Source organism: Stegostoma tigrinum, unplaced genomic scaffold (genome assembly GCF_030684315.1).
Source record: "Stegostoma tigrinum isolate sSteTig4 unplaced genomic scaffold, sSteTig4.hap1 scaffold_230, whole genome shotgun sequence".
Classification (NCBI taxonomy): Eukaryota; Metazoa; Chordata; class Chondrichthyes; order Orectolobiformes; family Stegostomatidae; genus Stegostoma; species Stegostoma tigrinum.
In genome coordinates, this window is record NW_026728164.1 from 68,630 (window position 1) to 95,334 (window position 26,705).

The 26,705-nt window shown below is 48.9% G+C and overlaps 1 long non-coding RNA gene across 2 annotated transcripts in view; it reads left to right on the top strand.

The window, feature by feature from the left end:
- The first annotated feature begins 218 nt into the window (after positions 1-218).
- Positions 219-26,705, top strand: part of LOC132207953 (uncharacterized) — a 166,646-nt gene continuing 140,159 nt past the window's right edge. For both annotated transcript variants that reach the window (XR_009444035.1, XR_009444036.1), the window contains exons 1-2: positions 219-377; positions 4,779-4,891. This is a non-coding gene — a long non-coding RNA (uncharacterized LOC132207953). The remainder of the gene's footprint in view (positions 378-4,778; positions 4,892-26,705) is intronic.

Genomic DNA, 26,705 nt, shown 5'->3' on the forward strand with positions numbered 1-26,705 from the left:
GGGAAAGCATGTATGACTAATAGAAGGTGGTGGCGCAGATCACATAGACCTGTGTGCTAAAACTTATCACAAATTTCACATTGAATGGAACAGTTTAAACAGGCTGGAGGAAGCAGACATGCCAGCCCAAACTTTTTGAATTTGAGCATTCTGTTCGTAAACATCAGCAAAATTGTTGGAAACATGTTTATTCTTTCTCTTTTATTGCACAGAACCATACGATTAGACTGTTTTGATGAGAAATTTAAAGATTACGTGTCCCATCCGTTTGACTCACAGTTTGGTACCATAGGTTGGTACGATCTTCGTTGGAGAAGGAAAAGGGATGTTCCAGATACAGAAAACCGTCAAACCATTTACTACAAAGTCCGTTTCTGGTTAGTATTAATTAATGCAGTTAACATTTTTAGCTCGACATGATTGCACAATGGAGTCAATAATAAAATTCGATCTGATATTCCACATAAATTTTAAGTGGATATTAAAGCAGCTCATTTCTTTTTCACGCTGTATGCTGCTTTTAAGAATGGTTGTCTTATTGTCGAAATGTTTAGCTTTGACTCCATGGCTTCTTCCATTAGCTCACATTGAAACACATGTTTCTTCAGCCAAAAATGCACGTTTACCCGGTGTAGCTTGACGAACCTTCCCCTGTGGTCGTTCCCCTGAAATCCCCTGCGGTCGCTCCCCTGAAAAACAACTATCCCATTTTGGATACTGTTCCGGGGGATGACTTAGCAGGGGTATGCAGTAGGGTGCAGGTCTCTGGCACAGAGTCTGTCTCTCTTGCACAGAAGGGAAGCGGGGATAGGAAGAGAGTGATAGTCATTGGGGACTCAATAGTTAGAGGGACTGATAGAAGATTTGCCGGGAACGAAAGAGACTCACGATTGGTGTGTTGCCTACCAGGTGCCAGGGTCTGTGATGTCTCGGATCGTGTGTTTAGGGTCCTGAGGGGAGAGGGTGACCAGCCCCAAGCCGTGATCCACATAGGCACCAACGGCATAGGTAGAAAGAGGGATAGGGATGTCAGGCAGGATTTGAGGGAGCTAGGGTGGAAGCCGAGAGCTAGAACAAGCAGAGTGGTCATCTCTGGTTTGTCACCCGTACCACGTGATAGCGAGGCAAAGAACAGGGAGAGATTTCAGCTGAAGACGTGGCTGCAGGGATGGTGCCCGTGGGAGGGCTTCAGGTACATGGACAATTGGGGCTCATTCTGGGGAAGGTGGGACCTGTACAAACAGGACGGTCTCCACTTGAATGAGAGGGGCACGAATATCCTGGGTGGGAAATTGGCTAGTGCCATTCGGTTGGATTTAAACTCGCTCAGAAGGGGGATGGGAAACTGAGGTGTAGTCCCAGTACACAGGAGGATGAGCGTAGGGAGGACATGGTCAGGACCTCACTGTCACAGGAGTGTGCTGGGAGACAGCAAGCTGGAGTGAAGTGTGACGACTTTAATGCCGGGAGTATCCGGAATAATGTAGGTGAGCTTGCAGCTTGGATAGGTACCTGGGACTTCGATGTTGTGGCCATTTCGGAGGCATGGATAGAGGAGGGTCAGGAATGTATGTTGCAGGTTCTCGTGTTTAGATCTTTCATTAAGGTCTGGGAAGGTGGTAAAAGAGGGGGAGGTGTGGCTTTGTTGGTCAAGGACAGTATAACGGCGGCTGAAAGAACCTTTGAGGACATGTCTACTGTGGTGGTATGGGCTGAGGTTGCCAAGGAAGGTTTGTCGACTGAGCCAGTGTGGGTGGAAGTTCGGAACAGCAAGGCAGCAGTCACCTCACTTGGGGTTTGCTACAGACCCCAAATAGCGGTTGGGAGATCGAAGAACTCATTGGCCGGCAGATAGTTGAAAAGTGCATACGTATCAGGGTTGTTGTTATGGGTGACTTCAACTTTCCCAATATAGATTGAAACCTCCTGAGTGCAGATGGTTTGGATGGAGCCGTTTTTGTCAGGTGTGTTCAGGAGGGTTTCCTGACTCAGTATGTGGACCGGCCGAGGGGGGAGGCCATTTTGGATTTGGTGCTCGGCGATGAGCCAGGACAGGTGTCAGATCTCGTGGTGGGAGAACACTTTGGCGACAGTGACCGCAAGAGCCTCACATTTACCATAGCCATGGAAAGTGAAAGGAGCAGTTACCAGGGGAAGATATTTCACTGGGGTCAAGGGAACTATGATGCTATCAGACAGGAGTTGGGAAGTACAGATTGGGAGCAATTGTTCCACAGAAAGGGCGCAGCAGACATGTGGAGGCTGTTCAAGGAGCAGTTGTTGCGAGTGATGTATAAATTTGTTCCTCTGAGACAGATAAGAAGGGGTAAGATTAAGGAGCCTTGGATGACGGGTACAGAGGTGCTTCTTGTCAAAAAGAAAAGGCAGCGTACGTAAGGTGGAGGAAGTGAGGGTCTGGCACAGCTTTAGAGTATTACAGGCCCGCTCGGAAGGAGCTCAAAAGATATTGCCTGTACAATTGTTACCTGTTACAACCTTTGCGTCCACGCTTGCTCATTCAATGGTGTCAAGATGCCAGCAGTGCATGTACCTTCTCCATCCCCTAATGCCGTCAGCTCACACAAGACATAGTCCTTACTTAAAATCTTCTGGTCAACCAAAGTTCATTGTAATGGACATTTTAGTTATCTGTCATGAAACGAAAACTGATTCTGACTGGCATGACCTGCAGTGCAAATGAATATAATCTGCGAAACGAGATTCCTTATGGGCTTGCAGCCGCTACAAATAATTGCTTTTCAAAGACGTTGCATACATACATACATTTTTTTCTCCTGTCACCTTAGATTATTTTTTTGTTTATGCATGTTGTGTGGGTTTCCAGTCAGGCCCATAAACTCAGGTTGATGCAGTCACTGTTACAACACGGTATTGAAGGAGAATTTGTGATCTTTGGAGTTTCATTCCAGTGTCTGAAGGAGTGCACCATCAAGCCACTTCAGAGCACTACTGGCGACGAATTGTTGCAAGTTTTCAAGTGTTACCGATGGTCACATAAAATATGGCCTTTTTGTTGTTGCGCTATTCATCTTAACTGCACCATATCTAGTATTTAGGCTTGGAAACTATTTCAATTTTTTTGATTTACTTATTCAAAATCATTTATGATTGTTGTCATGATATCTACAATATGTTATTTTGATTGGACATAGAGGATTGGATCTGTCTTAATGGAAATAATGTATGCGCTTATAAAACCCCTTCTGGGCAAGGTAGTTGCTCAGTGGTTAGAGCTGCGCATGCACTGGGGAGCCAATTGAGATTCCAGTCTTGGGTAACTATCTGTGTGGAATTGACACGTCCTCCCCGCTTCTGCCAGGTGCTGCAGTTTCCTCCCATTGTTCAAAGATGTGCAGGTCCTTATTTGTGTTTTGTGAAGCATTTCTTAAATGTTTCAATCCTGCCAGCATCCAGTGCCTTGGACAAAATAACTGGAGATGAATAAAAGATACTGTGCCTTTTGACACCATTTCCTGCTGGATTTTCATCAATCCTGCTTTATATCGGTGACAACTTCCATGACCTTTTTTGATGCTATGTCTGAATTGACAGTCTAGTTCCAAATATTTGTTGTGCAGTATTTCAAGGTCTCTGTTATAGCATACCCATGAATGTCCACTTCAAAAGATGCTTCCATATCATAGAATCCCTACGGTGTGGAAACAAGCCCCTTTTGACCCAAGAAGTCCACGGCCACCCTCCAAAGAGCATCTCACCCTGACTCATCCCCCGACCCTTTCCTCAGTAACCCTACATTTCCCATGACTAACACACCTAATCTACACATCCCTAAACACAATGGGCAAGTTTGGCATGGCCCATACACCGAGCCTGCACATCTTTGGACTGTGGGAGGAAACCAGAGCACCCAGCAGGAACCCATGCAGGCATGGGCAGAATGTACAAACTCCGCACAGAAAATCGCCCAACGGTGGGATCGAACCTGGGTCCCTGGCGCTGTGAGTCAGCAGTGCTAACCACTGAGCCACCGTGCTGCCCTTGGAGTTAGACAGAGCTTGCTTGTTCCTGGGTGGCCTCAAACTGCCAACCTCCACTTAGTGGCAAAAGTGCTGACCAACTGCACTCATCTTCACTGGTTTTTGCTTTGTATCATTGAATTCAATCCTTCAAACTCTATGATAAATATTTAAATTTCCATTGATATGTGAGCGTTGTTTTTAGTACGCAGTATTGGTTTATTATGTTTCATTGGTACATAATGAATACTGTATGTATATGCAAATGGGCAAGTTGGTAACGATGCAGTCCGCAGACCTGGAGGATCATAACACTGTCCTTCACTCGCCCACGATGCCCTCTGCAAATTGGTAGAAAACAAAAATTTCTATAAAATTCATCTCTCCTCCCGTCAGTCGATCAAAGTTAATTCAGGATTTTGTACAGGCCAATAAGCGTAAGATTACACGAGCCTAAACAAAACTACTGGCTCATATTAGTTCAGTAAAGTGAAAGGGCAACAATAGAGGTAGTAGGAACTGCAGATGCTGGAGAATCTGAGATAAGAAGGTGTAAAGCTGGATGAACACAGCAGGCCAAGCAGTATCATCCGGCTCTACACCTTGTTATCTCAGATTCTCCAGCGCCAATTTTCTGAAGTAGGGTCTTGTTCCGAAACATCAGCTTTCTTGCTTCTCTGATGCTGCTTGACCTGCTGTGTTCATCCAGCTCTCCACCTTGGGCAACAATAGAGTATGTTTTAAGTCACTAGATATGTTACGTGGGTTTGTCTTCCTTAGGGTGGAGTTAGTGGAACCGAAAAAGATGTCTCCCTCACAGCGTTTTTGACACAAGAATTGTATCGTTCCTTGGCGGCCTTTCAACAGAAGAATATTCAGAGATTTCCCGACTGGTAAGAATGTAACTTCTTTTACTTCTCTTTATCTCACTTTTTCCAACAATTGGAAAATAGATTTTCAAAATAACATCGAGCTGAAGAAGTGTGAAAAGAAGAATAATTCCAAGCAGTGGTGGGTTTTGGTCAGTGAGGTGGGAGGAGTGGATAGGTGGGAGAGAAGGCGGACAGGTCATTGAGGCGGGGATGAGGGGAGGAACTAGTCTAGGAACTAGGATGAGGCTGGCGGGTGGGGAGATTTTGAGGGTGGCCAAGTCCACATTGAGGCTATTGAGTTTTTAAGCTCCCGAGGCGGAATATGAGGTGCTGCTCCTCCAGTTTCTGGGTGGTTTGGTTGTGACACTGGAAGAGGCCCAGGATGGACATGTCATTCAGGGAGTGGGAGGGGGAGTTGAAGTGATGCAATGATTTGGATATGAAAACAGAAGGTGTGGTTAGTAAGTTTCCCAATGATTGAAGGTGTAGGAGCCAGCCAAGAAGGTCACCTCAGAATACAATGGGACATTGACAAGGGCCAATAAACTGAGGAATGGCAGATGGTGTTGAGGTTTGACAAATGTGAGGTGCTACATTTTGGAAAGGCAAATCAGGGCAGCACGTTTACACTGAAGGTTGTGGGGAGTGTTGCTTAATAAAGAGACACTGGAGTGCAGTTTCGTATTTCCATCAAAGTACAGCCACCGGTAGAAAGGATATGAAGGAGACATTTGGTGTGCTCGCCTTTATCGGTCAGTGCATTGAGTATAGGAGTTGGGAGATCACTTAGCAGCCACGTAGGACGTTGGTTCGGCTGCTTTTGGAATACTGCAATCGATTTTGGTCTCCTTGCGAGAGGAAGGATGTCGGCGCAACATTGAGGGCCGAAGGGCCTGTTCTGCGCTGTATTGTTCTATGTTGTAAACATGAAAGGGTTCAGAGAAGCTCTACAAGGATGTTACCAGCATCGGAGGTTGGAGGTATACCGTGGGCTTGACCAGGCAGCTATTTCTTGGAACTTTGGAGTTCAGGGCTGACCATATAGAAGTTTATACAATTACGAGGGACGTGGATAGACCGAACAGCCAAGATCTTTTCCCCGGATTGCTGGAAGCCGAAACTGGAGGGAATAGGTTAAAAATGAGAGAGGGAAGATTTAAAATGGACCGGATTTTTTTCATAGTGGTGCATGTATGGAGTGAGCTGCCAGAGGAAGTGGTGGAGGCTTGTACGTTTAAAAGGCATGTGGATGGGTATATGAATAGGATGGGTTGAGAGGAATATGGGCCAAATGCTGGCAAATGGGACTAAATTAATTTAGGATATCTGGTCAACATAGACAAATTGTGCCAAAGGATCTGTTTCCCGACTGTACATCTCTCTGATTCTAAGTGTCTTTTTTCTTAACCACGTGGCCCATAGTTAGAAAAACTTGAATCAGGATTTGGGAATGTGACAATTCTAATTGGATCTGTTTGATGAAATTAACTCTGTAGGTAATGGTGGTTGAATTATGATTCGTCAAATTTGAGTTTATTGCAGCATCTTATAGAATAGAGGAGACACATGTAATCAAAATTGAAAATCAAAACTTGGTAAAATTTTGCATTGGAAATACATGACCAGCCATTGGAGGAGATTCATGACCATTGCATTTAAGTGAGAACAACAAATGTGATTCAGTGACTGCGTGAAGTGGGCTGCAGTGACTGTGCGAAATGGGTTGCGGTGACTGAGTGAAATGGGATGCAGTGACTGAGGAAAGGAGATGAACTGACTGTGGAAAAAGGGGTGCTGTGACTGAGGGAAATGGGATGCAGTGTCTGATGGAAATGGGATCCATTGACTGAGTGCAATGGGATGCAGTGAATGAGTGAAATGCGCTGCCCTTACTGAGTGAAATGGGATGCAGTAACAGAGGAAAGGAGATGAGGTGACTGTGGGAAATAGCATGCTGTGTCTGAGGGGAATGGGATGCAGTGACTGTGGAAATGGGATGCAGTGACTGTTAAATGGGCCACAGTGACTGAGTGAAATGGGCAGCAGTGACTTCGTGAAATGGGATGCAGTGACTGAGGAAAGGATATGCAGTGACTGTCTGAAATGGGACGCAGTGACTGAGTGACCTGGGATGCAGTGACTGAGTGACCTGGGATGCAGTGACTGAGTGACCTGGGATGCAGTGACTGAGTGACATTGGATGCAGTGACTGAGTGAAATGGGATGCAGTGACTGAGCTAAATGGGATGCATGACTGATGGAAATGCGATGCACTGACTGAGGGGAATGCGATGCACTGACTGAGGGGAATGCAATACAGTGACTCATGGAAATGGGATGTAGTGACTGAGGGAAAGGAGATGCAGTGTCTGTGGGAAATGGGATACTGTGACTCCGGGTAATGGGATGCAGTGACTGAGGGGAATGAGATGCAGTGACTGAGGGGAATGAGATGCAGTGACTGAGTGAAATGGGATGCAGTGACTCGGTGAAATGGGATGCAGTGACTGTGTGAAATGGGCTGCAGTGTCTGTGTGAACTGTAATGCAGTGACTGTGTGATCTAGGATGCGGTGGCGGAGTGAAATGGGATGCAGTGGCTGAGTGAAATGTGATGCAGTGGCTGAGTGAAATGGGATGCAGTAATTGGTGGAAATGGGATGCAGTGACTGAGGGAAATGGGATACAGTGACTGTGTCAAATGGATGCAGTGACTGAGTGTAATGGGATGCAGTGACTGATCAAAATGGGATGCAGTGACTGACAGTAATTGGATGGAGTGACGGACGGTAATGGGATGCAGTGACTGAGGGAAACGGGACGCAGCGTCAGAGTGAAATAGGATGCAGTCAATGAGTGAAATGGCCTGCAGTGATTGAGTGAAGTGGGATGCAGTGACTGAGGGAAATGGGTTGCAGTGACTGAGTTAAATGTGATGCAGAGGCTGAATGAAATGGGATGCAGTGACTGCTTGAAATGGGATGCAGTGACTGCTTGAAATGGGATGCAGTGACTGAGTGAAGTGGGATGCAGTGACTGAGTGAAGTGGGATGCAGTGACTGAGGGTAATGGGATGCAGTGACTGAGGGTAATGGGATGCAGTGACTGAGGGAAATGGGATGCAGTGACTGAGTTAAATGTGATGCAGTGACTGAGTGAAATGGGATGCAGTGACTGAGTGAAATGGGATGCAGTGACTGAGTGAAATGGGATGCAGTGACTGAGGGAAATGGGATGCAGTGACTGAGGGAAATGGGATGCAGTGACTGAGGGAAATGGGATGCAGTGACTGAGGGACATGGGATGCAGTGACTGAGGGAGATGGGATGCAGTGATTGAGGGAAATGGGATGCAGTGATTGAGGGAAATGGGAAACAGTGACTGAGGGAAAGAAGATGCAGTGACTGTGGGAAATGGCATACTGTGACTAATGGCATACTGTGACTCAGGGTAATGGGATGCAGTGACTGAGGGGAATGCATGCAGTGAGTGTGGGAAATTGAATACAGCGTCTGAGAGATAGGGGAAACAGTGACTGATGGAAATGGGATGCAGTGAATGTGGGACATGGGATGCAGTGATTGAGTGAAATGTGATGCAGTGACTGAGTGAAATGCGATGCAGTGACTGAGGGAAATGGGCTGCAGTGACTGAGGGAAATGGGCTGCAGTGACTGAGGGAAATGGGCTGCAGTGACTGAGGGAAATGGGCTGCAGTGACTGAGGGAAATGGGCTGCAGTGACTGAGGGAAATGGGATGCAGTGACTGAGGGAAATGGGATGCAGTGTCTGTTTGAAATGGGATCCTGCGACTGAAGTTAATGGGATGCAGTGACTGAGTGAAATGGGATGCAGTGACTGAGGGTAATGGGTTGCAGTCACTGAGTGAAATGGGATGCTGTGACACTGTGGAATGAGATGCAGTGACTCAGTGGAATGTGAAGCATTGACTGAGGGAAAGGAGATGCAGTGAATGTGGGAAATGGGATGCTCTGGCTGAGGGTAATGTGATGCAGTGACTGAGGGTAACGCAATGCAGTGTCTGAGGGAAATGGGATGCAGTTTCTGAGGGAAATGGGATGCTGTGACTGAGCGTACTGGGATGCAGTGACTGAGCGTACTGGGATGCAGTGACTGAGGGTAATGGGATGTAGTGACTGATGGTAATGGGATGCAGTGACTGAGGTGAAATGGGCTGCAGAGACTGAGTGAAATGACATGCAGTGATTGAGGAACGGAGATGCAGTGACTGTGGGAAATGGGATGCACTGACTGATGGAAATGGGATGCAGTGACTGAGTGAACTGTGATTCAGTCACTGAGTGAACTGTGATTCAGTCACTGAGTGAACTGTGATGCAGTGGCTGAGTGGAATGGGATGCAGTGACTGAGTGAAATGAGATGCAGTGACTGAGTGAAATGAGATGCACTGACTGAGGGACGTGGGATGCACTGACTGAGGGACATGGGATGCAGTGACTGAGGGACATGGGATGCAGTGACAGAGGTACTGGGAAGGAGTAACTGAGTTAATAGGGAATCAGTGCCCGAGCGGGCTTGGGGTGCAGTGACTGAGGGAAATGGGAGACAGTGCCTGACCGAAAAGGGACGCACTGACTGAGTGAAATGGGATGCAGTGATTGAGTGAAATGACATGCAGTGACTGTGGGACATGGGATGCAGTGACTGAGGGACGTGGGATGCACTGACTGAGGGACGTGGGATGCAGTGAATGAGGGACATGGGATGCAGTGACTGAGGGACATGGGATGCAGTGACTGAGGGACATGGGATGCAGTGACTGAGGGAAATGGGATGCAGTGACTGAGGGAAATGAGATGCCGAGACTGAGTGAACTGGGATGCAGTGACTGAAGGAAATGGTATGCAGTGTCTGTTGGAAAAGGGATCCTGCGACTGAAGGTAATGGGATGCAGTGACTGAGGGTAATGGGATGCAGTGACTGAGGGTAATGGGATGCAGTGATTGAGTGAAATGCGATGCAGTGACTGAGTGAAATGCGATGCAGTGACTGAGTGAAATGCGATGCAGTGACTGAGTGAAATGCGATGCAGTGACTGAGTGAAATGCGATGCAGTGACTGAGTGAAATGCGATGCAGTGACTGAGTGAAATGCGATGCAGTGACTGAGTGAAATGCGATGCAGTGACTGAGTGAAATGCGATGCAGTGACTGTTGAAAAGGGATGCAGTGACTGAGGGAAATGGGATGCAGTGACTGAGGGAAATGGGATGCAGTGACTGAGGGAAATGGGATGCAGTCAGTGAGTGAAATGTGTTGAAGTGACTGAGTGAAATGTGTTGAAGTGACTGAGTGAAATGTGTTGAAGTGACTGAGTGAAATGGGATGCAGTGACTGAGTGAAATGGGATGCAGTGACTGAGTGAAATGGGATGCAGTGACTGAGTGAAATGGGATGCAGCGACTGAATGAAGTGGGATGCAGCGACTGAATGAAGTGGGATGCAGTGACTGAGGGACATGGGATGCAGTGACTGAGGGAGATGGGATGCAGTGACTGATTGAAATGGGATGCAGTGAATGAGGGAAATGGGATTCAGTGACTGAGGGAAATGAGATGCCAAGACTGATGGAAATGGGATGCAGTGACTGATGAAAATGGGATGCAGTGACTGAGGGAAATAGGATGCAGTGACTGACGGAAATGGGATGCAGTGTCTGTTTGAAATGGGATCCTGCGACTGAAGTTAATGGGATGCAGTGACTGAGTGAAATGAGATGCAGTGACTGAGAGAAATAGGATGCAGTGACTGAGGGTAATGGGTTGCACTCACTGAGTGAAATGGGATGCTGTGACACTGTGGAATGGGATGCAGTGACTCAGTGGAATGTGAAGCATTGACTGAGGGAAAGGAGATGCAGTGAATGTGGGAAATGGGATGCTCTGGCTGAGGGTAATGTGATGCAGTGACTGAGGGTAACGCGATGCAGTGACTGAGGGTAACGCGATGCAGTGACTGAGCGTACTGGGATGCAGTGACTGAGCGTACTGGGATGCAGTGACTGAGCGTACTGGGATGCAGTGACTGAGCGTACTGGGATGCAGTGACTGAGCGTACTGGGATGCAGTGACTGAGCGTACTGGGATGCAGTGACTGAGCGTACTGGGATGCAGTGACTGAGCGTACTGGGATGCAGAGACTGAGGGTAATGGGATGTAGTGACTGATGGTAATGGGATGCAGTGACTGAGGTGAAATGGGCTGCAGAGACTGAGTGAAATGACATGCAGTGATTGAGGAACGGAGATGCAGTGACTGTGGGAAATGGGATGCACTGACTGATGGAAATGGGATGCAGTGACTGAGGACAATGGGATGCAGTGACTGAGTGAACTATGATTCAGTCACTGAGTGAACTGTGATGCAGTGGCTGAGTGGAATGGGATGCAGTGACTGAGTGAAATGAGATGCAGTGACTGAGGGACATGGGATGCAGTGACTGAGGGACATGGGATGCAGTGACAGAGGTACTGGGAAGGAGTAACTGAGTTAATAGGGAATCAGTGCCCGAGCGGGCTTGGGGTGCAGTGACTGAGGGAAATGGGAGACAGTGCCTGACCGAAAAGGGACGCACTGACTGAGTGAAATGGGATGCAGTGACTGAGTGAAATGACATGCAGTGACTGTGGGACATGGGATGCAGTGACTGAGGGACATGGGATGCAGTGACTGAGGGACATGGGATGCAGTGACTGAGGGACATGGGATGCAGTGACTGAGGGAAATGGGATGCAGTGACTGAGGGACGTGGGATGCAGTGAATGAGGGACGTCGGATGCAGTGACTGAGGGACATGGGATGCAGTGACTGTGGGAAATGAGATGCCGAGACTGAGTGAACTGGGATGCAGTGACTGAAGGAAATGGTATGCAGTGTCTGTTGGAAATGGGATCCTGCGACTGAAGGTAATGGGATACAGTGACTGAGGGTAATGGGATACAGTGACTGAGGGTAATGGGATGCAGTGACTGAGGGTAATGGGATGCAGTGACTGAGGGTAATGGGATGCAGTGACTGAGGGTAATGGGATGCAGTGACTGAGGGTAATGGGATGCAGTGACTGAGGGTAATGGGATGCAGTGACTGAGGGTAATGGGATGCAGTGACTGAGGGACATGGGATGCAGTGACTGAGGGACATGGGATGCAGTGACTGACGGAAATGGGATGCAGTCAGTGAGTGAAATGTGTTGAAGTGACTGAGTGAAATGGGATGCAGTGAATGAATGAAGTGGGATGCAGTGACTGAGGACAATGGGATGCAGTGACTTAGGGACATGGGATGCAGTGACTTAGGGACTTGGAGTGCAGTGACTGAGGGAGATGGGATGCAGTGACTGATTGAAATGGGATGCAGTGCATGAGGGAAATGGGATTCAGTGACTGTGGGAAATGGCATACTGTGACTCAGGGTAATGGGATGCAGTGACTGAGGGAAATGGGATGCCGAGACTGAGTGAACTGGGATGCAGTGACTGAAGGAAATGGTATGCAGTGTCTGTTGGAAATGGGATCCTGCGACTGAAGGTAATGGGATACAGTGACTGAGGGTAATGGGATACAGTGACTGAGGGTAATGGGATGCAGTGACTGAGGGTAATGGGATGCAGTGACTGAGGGTAATGGGATGCAGTGACTGAGGGTAATGGGATACAGTGACTGAGGGTAATGGGATACAGTGACTGAGGGTAATGGGATGCAGTGACTGAGGGTAATGGGATGCAGTGACTGAGGGTAATGGGATGCAGTGACTGAGTGAAATGCGATGCAGTGACTGAGTGAAATGCGATGCAGTGACTGTTGAAAAGGGATGCAGTGACTGAGGGAAATGGGATGCAGTGACTGACGGAAATGGGATGCAGTCAGTGAGTGAAATGTGTTGAAGTGACTGAGTGAAATGGGATGCAGTGAATGAATGAAGTGGGATGCAGTGACTGAGGACAATGGGATGCAGTGACTTAGGGACATGGGATGCAGTGCATGAGGGAAATGGGATTCAGTGACTGTGGGAAATGGCAGACTGTGACTCAGGGTAATGGGATGCAGTGACTGAGGGAAATGGGATGCAGTGACTGAGGGAAATGGGATGCAGTGACTGAGGGAAATGAGATGCCAAGACTGAGTGAACTGGGATGCGGTGACTGACGGAAATGGGATGCGGTGACTGACGGAAATGGGATGCAGTGACTGAGGGACATGGGATGCAGTGACTGAGGGACATGGGATGCAGTGACTGAGGGACATGGGATGCAGTGACTGAGGGACATGGGATGCAGTGACTGAGGGACATTGGATGCAGTGACTGAGCTAAATGGGATGCATGACTGAGGGGAATGCGATGCAGTGACTGAGGGGAATGCGATGCAGTGACTGAGGGGAATGCGATGCAGTGACTGAGGGGAATGCGATGCAGTGACTGAGGGGAATGCGATGCAGTGACTGAGGGGAATGCGATACAGTGACTCATGGAAATGGGATGCTGTGACTGATGGAACGGAGATGCAGTGACTGTGGAAATGGGTTGCAGTGACTGAGTGAAATGGGCTGCAGTGACTGAGGGAAATGGATGCACTGTCTCAATTGAATGGGATTTACTGTCTCTGTTTAATGGGATGCAGTGACTGAGTGAAATGGGATGCAGTGACTGAGTGAAATGGGATGCCGTGACTGAGGGAAAGGAGATGCCGTGACTGAGGGAAAGCAGATGCAGTGACTGAGGGAAAGGAGATGCAGTGACTGAGGGAAAGGAGATGCAGTGTCTGTGGGAAATGGGATACTGTGACTCCGGGTAATGGGATGCAGTGACTGAGGGGAATGAGATGCAGTGACTGAGGGGAATGAGATGCAGTGACTGAGGGGAATGAGATGCAGTGACTGAGTGAAATGGGATGCAGTGACTCGGTGAAATGGGATGCAGTGACTGTGTGAAATGGGCTGCAGTGTCTGTGTGAACTGTAATGCAGTGACTGTGTGATCTAGGATGCGGTGGCCGAGTGAAATGGTATGCAGTGGCTGAGTGAAATGTGCTGCAGTGGCTGAGTGAAATGGGATGCAGTAATTGGTGGAAATGGGATGCAGTGACTGAGGGAAATGGGATACAGTGACTGTGTCAAATGGATGCAGTGACTGAGTGTAATGGGATGCAGTGACTGATCAAAATGGGATGCAGTGACTGACAGTAATTGGATGGAGTGACGGACGGTAATGGGATGCAGTGACTGAGGGAAACGGGACGCAGCGTCAGAGTGAAATAGGATGCAGTCAATGAGTGAAATGGCCTGCAGTGATTGAGTGAAGTGGGATGCAGTGACTGAGGGAAATGGGTTGCAGTGACTGAGTTAAATGTGATGCAGAGGCTGAATGAAATGGGATGCAGTGACTGCTTGAAATGGGATGCAGTGACTGCTTGAAATGGGATGCAGTGACTGCTTGAAATGGGATGCAGTGACTGAGTGAAGTGGGATGCAGTGACTGAGTGAAGTGGGATGCAGTGACTGAGGGTAATGGGATGCAGTGACTGAGGGAAATGGGATGCAGTGACTGAGGGACATGGGATGCAGTGACTGAGGGACATGGGATGCAGTGACTGACGGAAATGGGATGCAGTCAGTGAGTGAAATGTGTTGAAGTGACTGAGTGAAATGGGATGCAGTGAATGAATGAAGTGGGATGCAGTGACTGAGGACAATGGGATGCAGTGACTTAGGGACATGGGATGCAGTGACTTAGGGACTTGGAGTGCAGTGACTGAGGGAGATGGGATGCAGTGACTGATTGAAATGGGATGCAGTGCATGAGGGAAATGGGATTCAGTGACTGTGGGAAATGGCATACTGTGACTCAGGGTAATGGGATGCAGTGACTGAGGGAAATGGGATGCCGAGACTGAGTGAACTGGGATGCAGTGACTGAAGGAAATGGTATGCAGTGTCTGTTGGAAATGGGATCCTGCGACTGAAGGTAATGGGATACAGTGACTGAGGGTAATGGGATACAGTGACTGAGGGTAATGGGATGCAGTGACTGAGGGTAATGGGATGCAGTGACTGAGGGTAATGGGATGCAGTGACTGAGGGTAATGGGATGCAGTGACTGAGGGTAATGGGATGCAGTGACTGAGGGTAATGGGATGCAGTGACTGAGGGTAATGGGATGCAGTGACTGAGTGAAATGCGATGCAGTGACTGAGTGAAATGCGATGCAGTGACTGTTGAAAAGGGATGCAGTGACTGAGGGAAATGGGATGCAGTGACTGACGGAAATGGGATGCAGTCAGTGAGTGAAATGTGTTGAAGTGACTGAGTGAAATGGGATGCAGTGAATGAATGAAGTGGGATGCAGTGACTGAGGACAATGGGATGCAGTGACTTAGGGACATGGGATGCAGTGACTTAGGGACTTGGAGTGCAGTGACTGAGGGAGATGGGATGCAGTGACTGATTGAAATGGGATGCAGTGCATGAGGGAAATGGGATTCAGTGACTGTGGGAAATGGCAGACTGTGACTCAGGGTAATGGGATGCAGTGACTGAGGGAAATGGGATGCAGTGACTGAGGGAAATGGGATGCAGTGACTGAGGGAAATGAGATGCCAAGACTGAGTGAACTGGGATGCGGTGACTGACGGAAATGGGATGCGGTGACTGACGGAAATGGGATGCAGTGACTGAGGGACATGGGATGCAGTGACTGAGGGACATGGGATGCAGTGACTGAGGGACATGGGATGCAGTGACTGAGGGACATGGGATGCAGTGACTGAGGGACATGGGATGCAGTGACTGAGGGACATGGGATGCAGTGACTGAGGGACATTGGATGCAGTGACTGAGCTAAATGGGATGCATGACTGAGGGGAATGCGATGCAGTGACTGAGGGGAATGCGATGCAGTGACTGAGGGGAATGCGATGCAGTGACTGAGGGGAATGCGATGCAGTGACTGAGGGGAATGCGATGCAGTGACTGAGGGGAATGCGATGCAGTGACTGAGGGGAATGCGATGCAGTGACTGAGGGGAATGCGATACAGTGACTCATGGAAATGGGATGCTGTGACTGATGGAACGGAGATGCAGTGACTGTGGAAATGGGTTGCAGTGACTGAGTGAAATGGGCTGCAGTGACTGAGGGAAATGGATGCACTGTCTCAATTGAATGGGATTTACTGTCTCTGTTTAATGGGATGCAGTGACTGAGTGAAATGGGATGCAGTGACTGAGTGAAATGGGATGCCGTGACTGAGGGAAAGGAGATGCCGTGACTGAGGGAAAGCAGATGCAGTGACTGAGGGAAAGGAGATGCAGTGACTGAGGGAAAGGAGATGCAGTGTCTGTGGGAAATGGGATACTGTGACTCCGGGTAATGGGATGCAGTGACTGAGGGGAATGAGATGCAGTGACTGAGGGGAATGAGATGCAGTGACTGAGGGGAATGAGATGCAGTGACTGAGTGAAATGGGATGCAGTGACTCGGTGAAATGGGATGCAGTGACTGTGTGAAATGGGCTGCAGTGTCTGTGTGAACTGTAATGCAGTGACTGTGTGATCTAGGATGCGGTGGCCGAGTGAAATGGTATGCAGTGGCTGAGTGAAATGTGCTGCAGTGGCTGAGTGAAATGGGATGCAGTAATTGGTGGAAATGGGATGCAGTGACTGAGGGAAATGGGATACAGTGACTGTGTCAAATGGATGCAGTGACTGAGTGTAATGGGATGCAGTGACTGATCAAAATGGGATGCAGTGACTGACAGTAATTGGATGGAGTGACGGACGGTAATGGGATGCAGTGACTGAGGGAAACGGGACGCAGCGTCAGAGTGAAATAGGATGCAGTCAATGAGTGAAATGGCCTGCAGTGATTGAGTGAAGTGGGATGCAGTGACTGAGGGAAATGGGTTGCAGTGACTGAGTTAAATGTGATGCAGAGGCTGAATGAAATGGGATGCAGTGACTGCTTGAAATGGGATGCAGTGACTGCTTGAAATGGGATGCAGTGACTGAGGGAAATGGGATGCAGCGACTGAGTGAAGTGGGATGCAGTGACTGAGGGAAATGAGATGCAGTGACTGAGGGTAATGGGATGCAGTGACTGAGGGTAATGGGATGCAGTGACTGAGGGTAATGGGATGCAGTGACTGAGGACAATGGGATGCAGTGACTGAGGGAAATGGGATGCAGTGACTGAGGGAGATGGGATGCAGTGACTGAGTTAAATGTGATGCAGTGACTGAGGGAGATGGGATGCAGTGATTGAGGGAAATGGGAAACAGTGACTGAGGGAAAGAAGATGCAGTGACTGTGGGAAATGGCATACTGTGACTCAGGGTAATGGGATGCAGTGACTGAGGGGAATGCATGCAGTGAGTGTGGGAAATTGAATACAGCGTCTGAGAGATAGGGGAAACAGTGACTGATGGAAATGGGATGCAGTGATTGAGTGAAATGTGATGCAGTGACTGAGTGAAATGTGATGCAGTGACTGAGTGAAATGTGATGCAGTGACTGAGTGAAATGTGATGCAGTGACTGAGTGAAATGCGATGCAGTGACTGAGGGAAATGGGCTGCAGTGACTGAGGGAAATGAGATGCCAAGACTGATGGAAATGGGATGCAGTGACTGATGAAAATGGGATGCAGTGACTGAGGGAAATAGGATGCAGTGACTGACGGAAATGGGATGCAGTGTCTGTTTGAAATGGGATCCTGCGACTGAAGTTAATGGGATGCAGTGACTGAGGGTAATGGGTTGCAGTCACTGAGTGAAATGGGTTGCAGTCACTGAGTGAAATGGGATGCTGTGACACTGTGGAATGAGATGCAGTGACTCAGTGGAATGTGAAGCATTGACTGAGGGAAAGGAGATGCAGTGAATGTGGGAAATGGGATGCTCTGGCTGAGGGTAATGTGATGCAGTGACTGAGGGTAACGCGATGCAGTGTCTGAGGGAAATGGGATGCAGTTTCTGAGGGAAATGGGATGCTGTGACTGAGCGTACTGGGATGCTGTGACTGAGCGTACTGGGATGCAGTGACTGAGCGTACTGGGATGCAGTGACTGAGGGTAATGGGATGTAGTGACTGATGGTAATGGGATGCAGTGACTGAGGTGAAATGGGCTGCAGAGACTGAGTGAAATGACATGCAGTGATTGAGGAACGGAGATGCAGTGACTGTGGGAAATGGGATGCACTGACTGATGGAAATGGGATGCAGTGACTGAGTGAACTGTGATTCAGTCACTGAGTGAACTGTGATGCAGTGGCTGAGTGGAATGGGATGCAGTGACTGAGTGAAATGAGATGCAGTGACTGAGTGAAATGAGATGCAGTGACTGAGTGAAATGAGATGCAGTGACTGAGTGAAATGAGATGCAGTGACTGAGTGAAATGAGATGCAGTGACTGAGGGACATGGGATGCAGTGACTGAGGGACATGGGATGCAGTGACTGAGGGACATGGGATGCAGTGACAGAGGTACTGGGAAGGAGTAACTGAGTTAATCGGGAATCAGTGCCCGAGCGGGCTTGGGGTGCAGTGACTGAGGGAAATGGGAGACAGTGCCTGACCGAAAAGGGATGCACTGACTGAGTGAAATGGGATGCAGTGACAGAGTGAAATGACATGCAGTGACTGTGGGACATGGGATGCAGTGACTGAGGGACATGGGATGCAGTGACTGAGGGACGTGGGATGCAGTGAATGAGGGACGTGGGATGCAGTGAATGAGGGACGTGGGATGCAGTGAATGAGGGACGTGGGATGCAGTGAATGAGGGACGTGGGATGCAGTGACTGAGGGACATGGGATGCAGTGACTGAGGGAAATGGGATGCAGTGATTGAGGGAAATGAGATGCCGAGACTGAGTGAACTGGGATGCAGTGACTGAAGGAAATGGTATGCAGTGTCTGTTGGAAAAGGGATCCTGCGACTGAAGGTAATGGGATACAGGGACTGAGGGTAATGGGATGCAGTGACTGAGGGTAATGGGATGCAGTGACTGTTGAAAAGGGATGCAGTGACTGAGGGTAATGGGATGCAGTGACTGAGTGAAATGCGATGCAGTGACTGAGTGAAATGCGATGCAGTGACTGTTGAAAAGGGATGCAGTGACTGAGGGAAATGGGATGCAGTGACTGACGGAAATGGGATGCAGTCAGTGAGTGAAATGTGTTGAAGTGACTGAGTGAAATGGGATGCAGTGACTGAATGAAGTGGGATGCAGTGACTGAGGACAATGGGATGCAGTGACTGAGGGACATGGGATGCAGTGACTGACGGACTTGGAGTGCAGTGACTGAGGGAGATGGGATGCAGTGACTGATTGAAATGGGATGCAGTGACTGATTGAAATGGGATGCAGTGAATGAGGGAAATGGGATTCAGTGACTGTGGGAAATGGCATACTGTGACTCAGGGTAATGGGATGCAGTGACTGAGGGAAATGGGATGCAGTGACTGAGGGAAATGGGATGCAGTGACTGAGGGAAATGGGATGCAGTGACTGAGGGAAATGGGATGCAGTGACTGAGGGAAATGGGATCCTGCGACTGAAGGTAATGGGATGCAGTGACTGAGGGTAATGGGATGCAGTGACTGAGTGAAATGGGATGCAGTGACTGGGTGAAATGGGATGCAGTGACTGAGTGAAATGGGATGCAGTGACTGAGGGCAATGGGATGCAGTGACTGAGGGCAATGGGATGCAGTGACTGAGGGCAATGGGATGCAGTGACTGAGGGGAATGTGATGCAGTGACTGAGGGCAATGGGATGCAGTGACTGAGGGGAATGTGATGCAGTGACTGAGGGGAATGTGATGCAGTGACTGAGGGGAATGTGATGCAGTGACTGAGGGGAATGTGATGCAGTGACTGAGGGGAATGTGATGCAGTGACTGAGGGGAATGTGATGCAGTGACTGAGGGGAATGTGATGCAGTGACTGAGGGGAATGTGATGCAGTGACTGAGGGGAATGTGATGCAGTGACTGAGGGGAATGTGATGCAGTGACTGAGGGGAATGTGATGCAGTGACTGAGGGGAATGTGACGCAGTGACTGAGGGAAATGGGACGCAGTGACTGAGGGAAATGGGACGCAGTGACTGGGAATTGGGATGCAGTGACTGATGCAAAGGAGATGCAGTGACTGATTGAAATGGGATTGCCGTGACTGTGGAAAGGAGATGCAGTGACTGAGGAAATGGGACGCGGTGATGGATGGAAATGGGATGCTCTGACTGAGTGTAAAGTGAAGCATTGAGTGAAATGGGATGCAGTGGCTGTGTGAAATGGGATGCAGTGGCTATGTGAAATGGGATGCAGTGGCTGTGAGAAATGGGATGCAGTGACTGGTGGAAATGAGATGCACTGACTTAGGGAAAGGAAATGCAGTGTCTGTGGGAAATGGGATGCTGCGACTGAGGGTAATGGGATGCAGTGACTGACGGAAATGGATGCAGTGACTGAGTGAAATGGGATGCAGTGACTGAGTGAAATGTGATGCAGTGACTGAGGTACTGGGAAGGAGTGACGGAGTTAATAGGAATGCAGTGCCCGTGCGGGCTTGGGGTGCAGTGACTTAGGGAAATGGGATACAGTGCCTGAGTGAAATGTGACGCACTGACTGAGTGAAATCGGATGCAGTGACTGAGTGGAATGGGATGCAGTGACTGCGTGAAATGGGATGCAATGTATGAGTGAATTGAGATGCAGTGTCTGATGGAAATGTGATGCAGTGACAGAGTGACATGAGCTGCAGTGACTGATGGAAATGGGATGCAGTGACTGAGTGACATGAGCTGCAGTGTCTGATGGAAATGTGACGCAGTAACTGAGGGAAACGGGATGCAGTGACTGAGGGACATGGGATGCAGTGACTGAGTGACATTGGATGCAGTGACTGAGTGAAATGGGATGCAGTGACTGAGCTAAATGGGATGCATGACTGATGGAAATGCGATGCACTGACTGAGGGGAATGCGATGCACTGACTGAGGGGAATGCGATGCAGTGACTGAGGGGAATGCGATACAGTGACTCATGGAAATGGGATGCTGTGACTGATGGAACGGAGATGCAGTGACTGTGGAAATGGGTTGCAGTGACTGAGTGAAATGGGCTGCAGTGACTGAGGGAAATGGATGCACTGTCTCAATTGAATGGGATTTACTGTCTCTGTTTAATGGGATGCAGTGACTGAGTGAAATGGGATGCAGTGACTGAGGGAAAGGAGATGCCGTGACTGAGGGAAAGCAGATGCAGTGACTGAGGGAAAGGAGATGCAGTGTCTGTGGGAAATGGGATACTGTGACTCCGGGTAATGGGATGCAGTGACTGAGGGGAATGAGATGCAGTGACTGAGTGAAATGGGATGCAGTGACTCGGTGAAATGGGATGCAGTGACTGTGTGAAATGGGCTGCAGTGTCTGTGTGAACTGTAATGCAGTGACTGTGTGATCTAGGATGCGGTGGCCGAGTGAAATGGGATGCAGTGGCTGAGTGAAATGTGATGCAGTGGCTGAGTGAAATGGGATGCAGTAATTGGTGGAAATGGGATGCAGTGACTGAGGGAAATGGGATACAGTGACTGTGTCAAATGGATGCAGTGACTGAGTGTAATGGGATGCAGTGACTGATCAAAATGGGATGCAGTGACTGACAGTAATTGGATGGAGTGACGGACGGTAATGGGATGCAGTGACTGAGGGAAACGGGACGCAGCGTCAGAGTGAAATAGGATGCAGTCAATGAGTGAAATGGCCTGCAGTGATTGAGTGAAGTGGGATGCAGTGACTGAGTGAAATGGGTTGCAGTGACTGAGTTAAACGTGATGCAGAGGCTGAATGAAATGGGATGCAGTGACTGCTTGAAATGGGATGCAGTGACTGCTTCAAATGGGATGCAGTGACTGAGGGAAATGGGATGCAGTGACTGAGGGAAATGGGATGCAGTGACTGAGGGAAATGAGATGCAGTGACTGAGGGTAATGGGATGCAGTGACTGAGGGTAATGGGATGCAGTGACTGAGGGTAATGGGATGCAGTGACTGAGGGTAATGGGATGCAGTGACTGAGGGAAATGGGATGCAGTGACTGAGTTAAATGTGATGCAGTGACTGAGGGAGATGGGATGCAGTGATTGAGGGAAATGGGAAACAGTGACTGAGGGAAAGAAGATGCAGTGACTGTGGGAAATGGCATACTGTGACTCAGGGTAATGGGATGCAGTGACTGAGGGGAATGCATGCAGTGAGTGTGGGAAATTGAATACAGCGTCTGAGAGATAGGGGAAACAGTGACTGATGGAAATGGGATGCAGTGAATGTGGGACATGGGATGCAGTGATTGAGTGAAATGTGATGCAGTGACTGAGTGAAATGTGATGCAGTGACTGAGTGAAATGTGATGCAGTGACTGAGTGAAATGCGATGCAGTGACTGAGGGAAATGGGCTGCAGTGACTGAGGGAAATGAGATGCCAAGACTGATGGAAATGGGATGCAGTGACTGATGAAAATGGGATGCAGTGACTGAGGGAAATAGGATGCAGTGACTGACGGAAATGGGATGCAGTGTCTGTTTGAAATGGGATCCTGCGACTGAAGTTAATGGGATGCAGTGACTGAGTGAAATGGGATGCAGTGACTGAGGGTAATGGGTTGCAGTCACTGAGTGAAATGGGATGCTGTGACACTGTGGAATGAGAAGCAGTGACTCAGTGGAATGTGAAGCATTGACTGAGGGAAAGGAGATGCAGTGAATGTGGGAAATGGGATGCTCTGGCTGAGGGTAATGTGATGCAGTGACTGAGGGTAACGCAATGCAGTGTCTGAGGGAAATGGGATGCAGTTTCTGAGGGAAATGGGATGCAGTTTCTGAGGGAAATGGGATGCAGTGACTGAGCGTACTGGGATGCAGTGACTGAGCGTACTGGGATGCAGTGACTGAGCGTACTGGGATGCAGTGACTGAGCGTACTGGGATGCAGTGACTGAGGGTAATGGGATGTAGTGACTGATGGTAATGGGATGCAGTGACTGAGGTGAAATGGGCTGCAGCGACTGAGTGAAATGACATGCAGTGATTGAGGAACGGAGATGCAGTGACTGTGGGAAATGGGATGCACTGACTGATGGAAATGGGATGCAGTGACTGAGGACAATGGGATGCAGTGACTGAGTGAACTATGATTCAGTCACTGAGTGAACTGTGATGCAGTGGCTGAGTGGAATGGGATGCAGTGACTGAGTGAAATGAGATGCAGTGACTGAGGGACATGGGATGCAGTGACTGAGGGACATGGGATGCAGTGACTGAGGGACATGGGATGCAGTGACAGAGGTACTGGGAAGGAGTAACTGAGTTAATAGGGAATCAGTGCCCGAGCGGGCTTGGGGTGCAGTGACTGAGGGAAATGGGAGACAGTGCCTGACCGAAAAGGGACGCACTGACTGAGTGAAATGGGATGCAGTGACTGAGTGAAATGACATGCAGTGACTGTGGGACATGGGATGCAGTGACTGTGGGAAATGCGATGCGGTGACACACGGAAATGGGATGCCTTGACTGACGTAAATGGGATGCAGTGATGGATGGAAATGGGATGCAGTGACTGATGGAAATGGGATGCAGTGACTGAGGGAAATGGGATGCAGTGACTGAGGGAAACGAGATGCAGTGTCTGAGTGAAATGGGATGCAGTGATTGTGTGAAATGGGATGCAGTGACTGATGGAAATGGGATGCAGAGACTCAGGGAAATGGGATGCAGTGACTCAGGGAAATGGGATGCAGTGACTCAGCGAAATGGGATGCAGTGACACAGGGAAATGGGATGCAGTGATTGAGTGAAATGGGATGCAGTGACTGAGTGAAATGTGATTTAGTCACTGAGTGACATGGGATGCAGTGATTGAGGGAAAAGGGATGCAGTGACTGAGTGAAATGGGATGCATTGACTGAATGAAATGGGATGCAGTGACTGAGTGAAATGAGATGCAGTGACTGAGGGAAATGAGATGCAGTGACTGAGGGAAATGAGATGCAGTGACTGAGGGAAATGGGATGCAGTGACGGAGTGAAATGCGATGCACTGACTGAGTGAAATGCGATGCACTGACTGAGTGAAATGAGATGCACTGACTGATGGAAATTGGATGCACTGACTGATGGAAATTGGATGCAGTGACAGAGCGACATGAGCTGCAGTGACTGAGTGAAATGAGAAGCATTGAATGCACTGTCTGTGAGATACGGGAAACAGTGACTGATGGAAATGGGATGCAGTGACTGTGGTGAAGGGGATGCAGCGACTGAGTGAAATGCGATGCAGTGACTGACTGAAATGCGATGCAGTGACTGTGTGAAATGGGATGCAGTGACTGCGTGAAATGGGACGCAGTGACTCAGTGAAATGTGATTACGTCACTGAGTGAAATATGATGCACTCACTGAGTGTACTGTGATTCAGTCACTGAGTGAACTGTGATTCAGTCACTGAGTGTACTGTGATGCAGTCACTGAGTGAAATAGGATGCAGTGGCTGAGTGAAAGAGGATGCAGTGACTGAGGGAAATGGGATGCAGTGACTGAGGGACATGGGATGCAGTGACTGAGGGACATGGGATGCAGTGACTGAGGGACATGGGATGCAGTGACTGAGGGACATGGGATGCAGTGACTGAGGGACATGGGATGCAGTGACTGAGGGACATGGGATGCAGTGACTGAGGGACATGGGATGCAGTGACTGAGGGACATGGGATGCAGTGACTGCGTGTAATGGAATGCAGTGACTGCGTGTAATGGAATGCAGTGACTGAGCGAAATGCGATGCAGTCACTGAGTGCAATGTGATGCAGTGACTGCTTGACATGGGATGCAGTGACTGATGGAAATTGGATTCAGTGACAGAGTGACATGAGCTGCAGTGTCTGATGGAAATGTGATGCAGTGACTGAGGGAAATGGGATGCAGTGACTGAGGGAAATGGGATGCACTGACCGAGTGAAATGAGATGCAGTGACTGAGGGAAATGGGATGCAATCACTGAGTGAATTGCGATGCAGAGACTGAGGGAAAGGAGATGCTGTGATGATGGGAAATGGGATGCAGTGAGTGTGGGAAATTGAATGCAGTGTCTGTGAGATAAGGGAAACAGTGACTGATGAAAATTGGATGCAGTGACTATGGTGAAGGAGATGCAGTGATTGAGTTTAATGGGATGCAGTGACTGAGTAAAATACGATGCAGTGACTGAGTGAAATGTGATGCAGTGACTGCGTGAACTGGGATGCAGTGACTGTGGTGAAGGAGATGCAGTGACTGAGGGAAATGGGATGCAGTGATTGAGTGAAATGGGATGCAGTGATTGAGTGAAATGGGATGCAGTGACTGAGTGAAATGGGATGCAGTGACTGAGGGACATGGGAAGCAGTGACTGACTGAAATGAGATGCACTGTCTGATGGAAATGTGATGCAGAGACAGAGTGACATGAGCTGCAGTGACAGAGGTACTGGGAAGGAGTGACTGAGTTAACAGGGAATCAGTGCCCGAGCGGGCTTGGGGTGCAGTGACTGAGGGAAATGGGATACAGTGCCTGACCGAAAAGGGACGCACTGACTGAGTGAAATGGGATGCAGTGACTGAAGACATGAGATGCAGTGACTGAGAGACATGGGATGCAGTGACACACGGACATGGGATGCAGTGACTGAGGGAATTGGGATGCAGTGACTGAGGGAAATGTGATGCACTGACTGAGTGAAATGTGATTCAGTCACTGAGTGAAATGGGATGCAGAGACTGAGGGAAATGGGATGCACTGACTGAGTGAAATGTGATTCAGTCACTGAGTGAATTGGGATGCAGTCACTGAGTGAGACGGGATGCATCACTGAGTGAAATGGGATGCAGGGCTGATGGAAATTGGATGCAGTGACAGAGTGACATGAGGTGCAGTGACTGAGTGAAATGAGATGCACTGTCTGATTAAAATGTGATGCAGTGACTGAGGGAAATGGGATGCAGTGACTGAGGTACTGGGAAGGAGTGACTGAGTGAAATGCGATGCAGTGACTGAGTGAAATGCGATGCCATGACTGAGTGAAATGAGATGCAGTGACTGAGTGAAATGCGATGCAGTGACTGAGTGAAATGAGATGCACTGACTGATTGAAATTGGATGCAGTGACACAGCGACATGAGCTGCAGTGACTGAGTGAAATGAGAAGCATTGAATGCACTGTCTGTGAGATACGGGAAACAGTGACTGATGGAAATGGGATGCAGTGACTGTGGTGAAGGGGATGCAGCGACTGCGTGAAATGGGATGCAGTGGCTGTGTGAAATGGGATGCAGTGACTGTGTGAAATGTGATGCAGTGACTGTGTGAAATGTGATGCAGTGACTGTGTGAAATGGGATGCAGTGACTGAGGGAAATGGGAAGCAGTGACTGAGGGAAATGGGAAGCAGTGACTGAGGGAAATGAGATGCAGTGACTGAGGAAAATGAGATGCAGTGACTGAGGGAAATGGGATGCAGTGACTGAGGGAAAATGGGTTGCAATGACTGATGGAAATGGGATATAGTGACAGATGGAAATGGGATGCAGTGACTGTGGGAAATGCGATGCGGTGACACACGGAAATGGGATGCAGTGATGGATGGAAATGGGATGCAGAGACTCAGGGAAATGGGATGCAGTGACTCAGGGAAATGGGATGCAGTGACTGAGGGAAACGAGATGCAGTGTCTGAGTGAAATGGGATGCAGTGATTGTGTGAAATGGGATGCAGTGACTCAG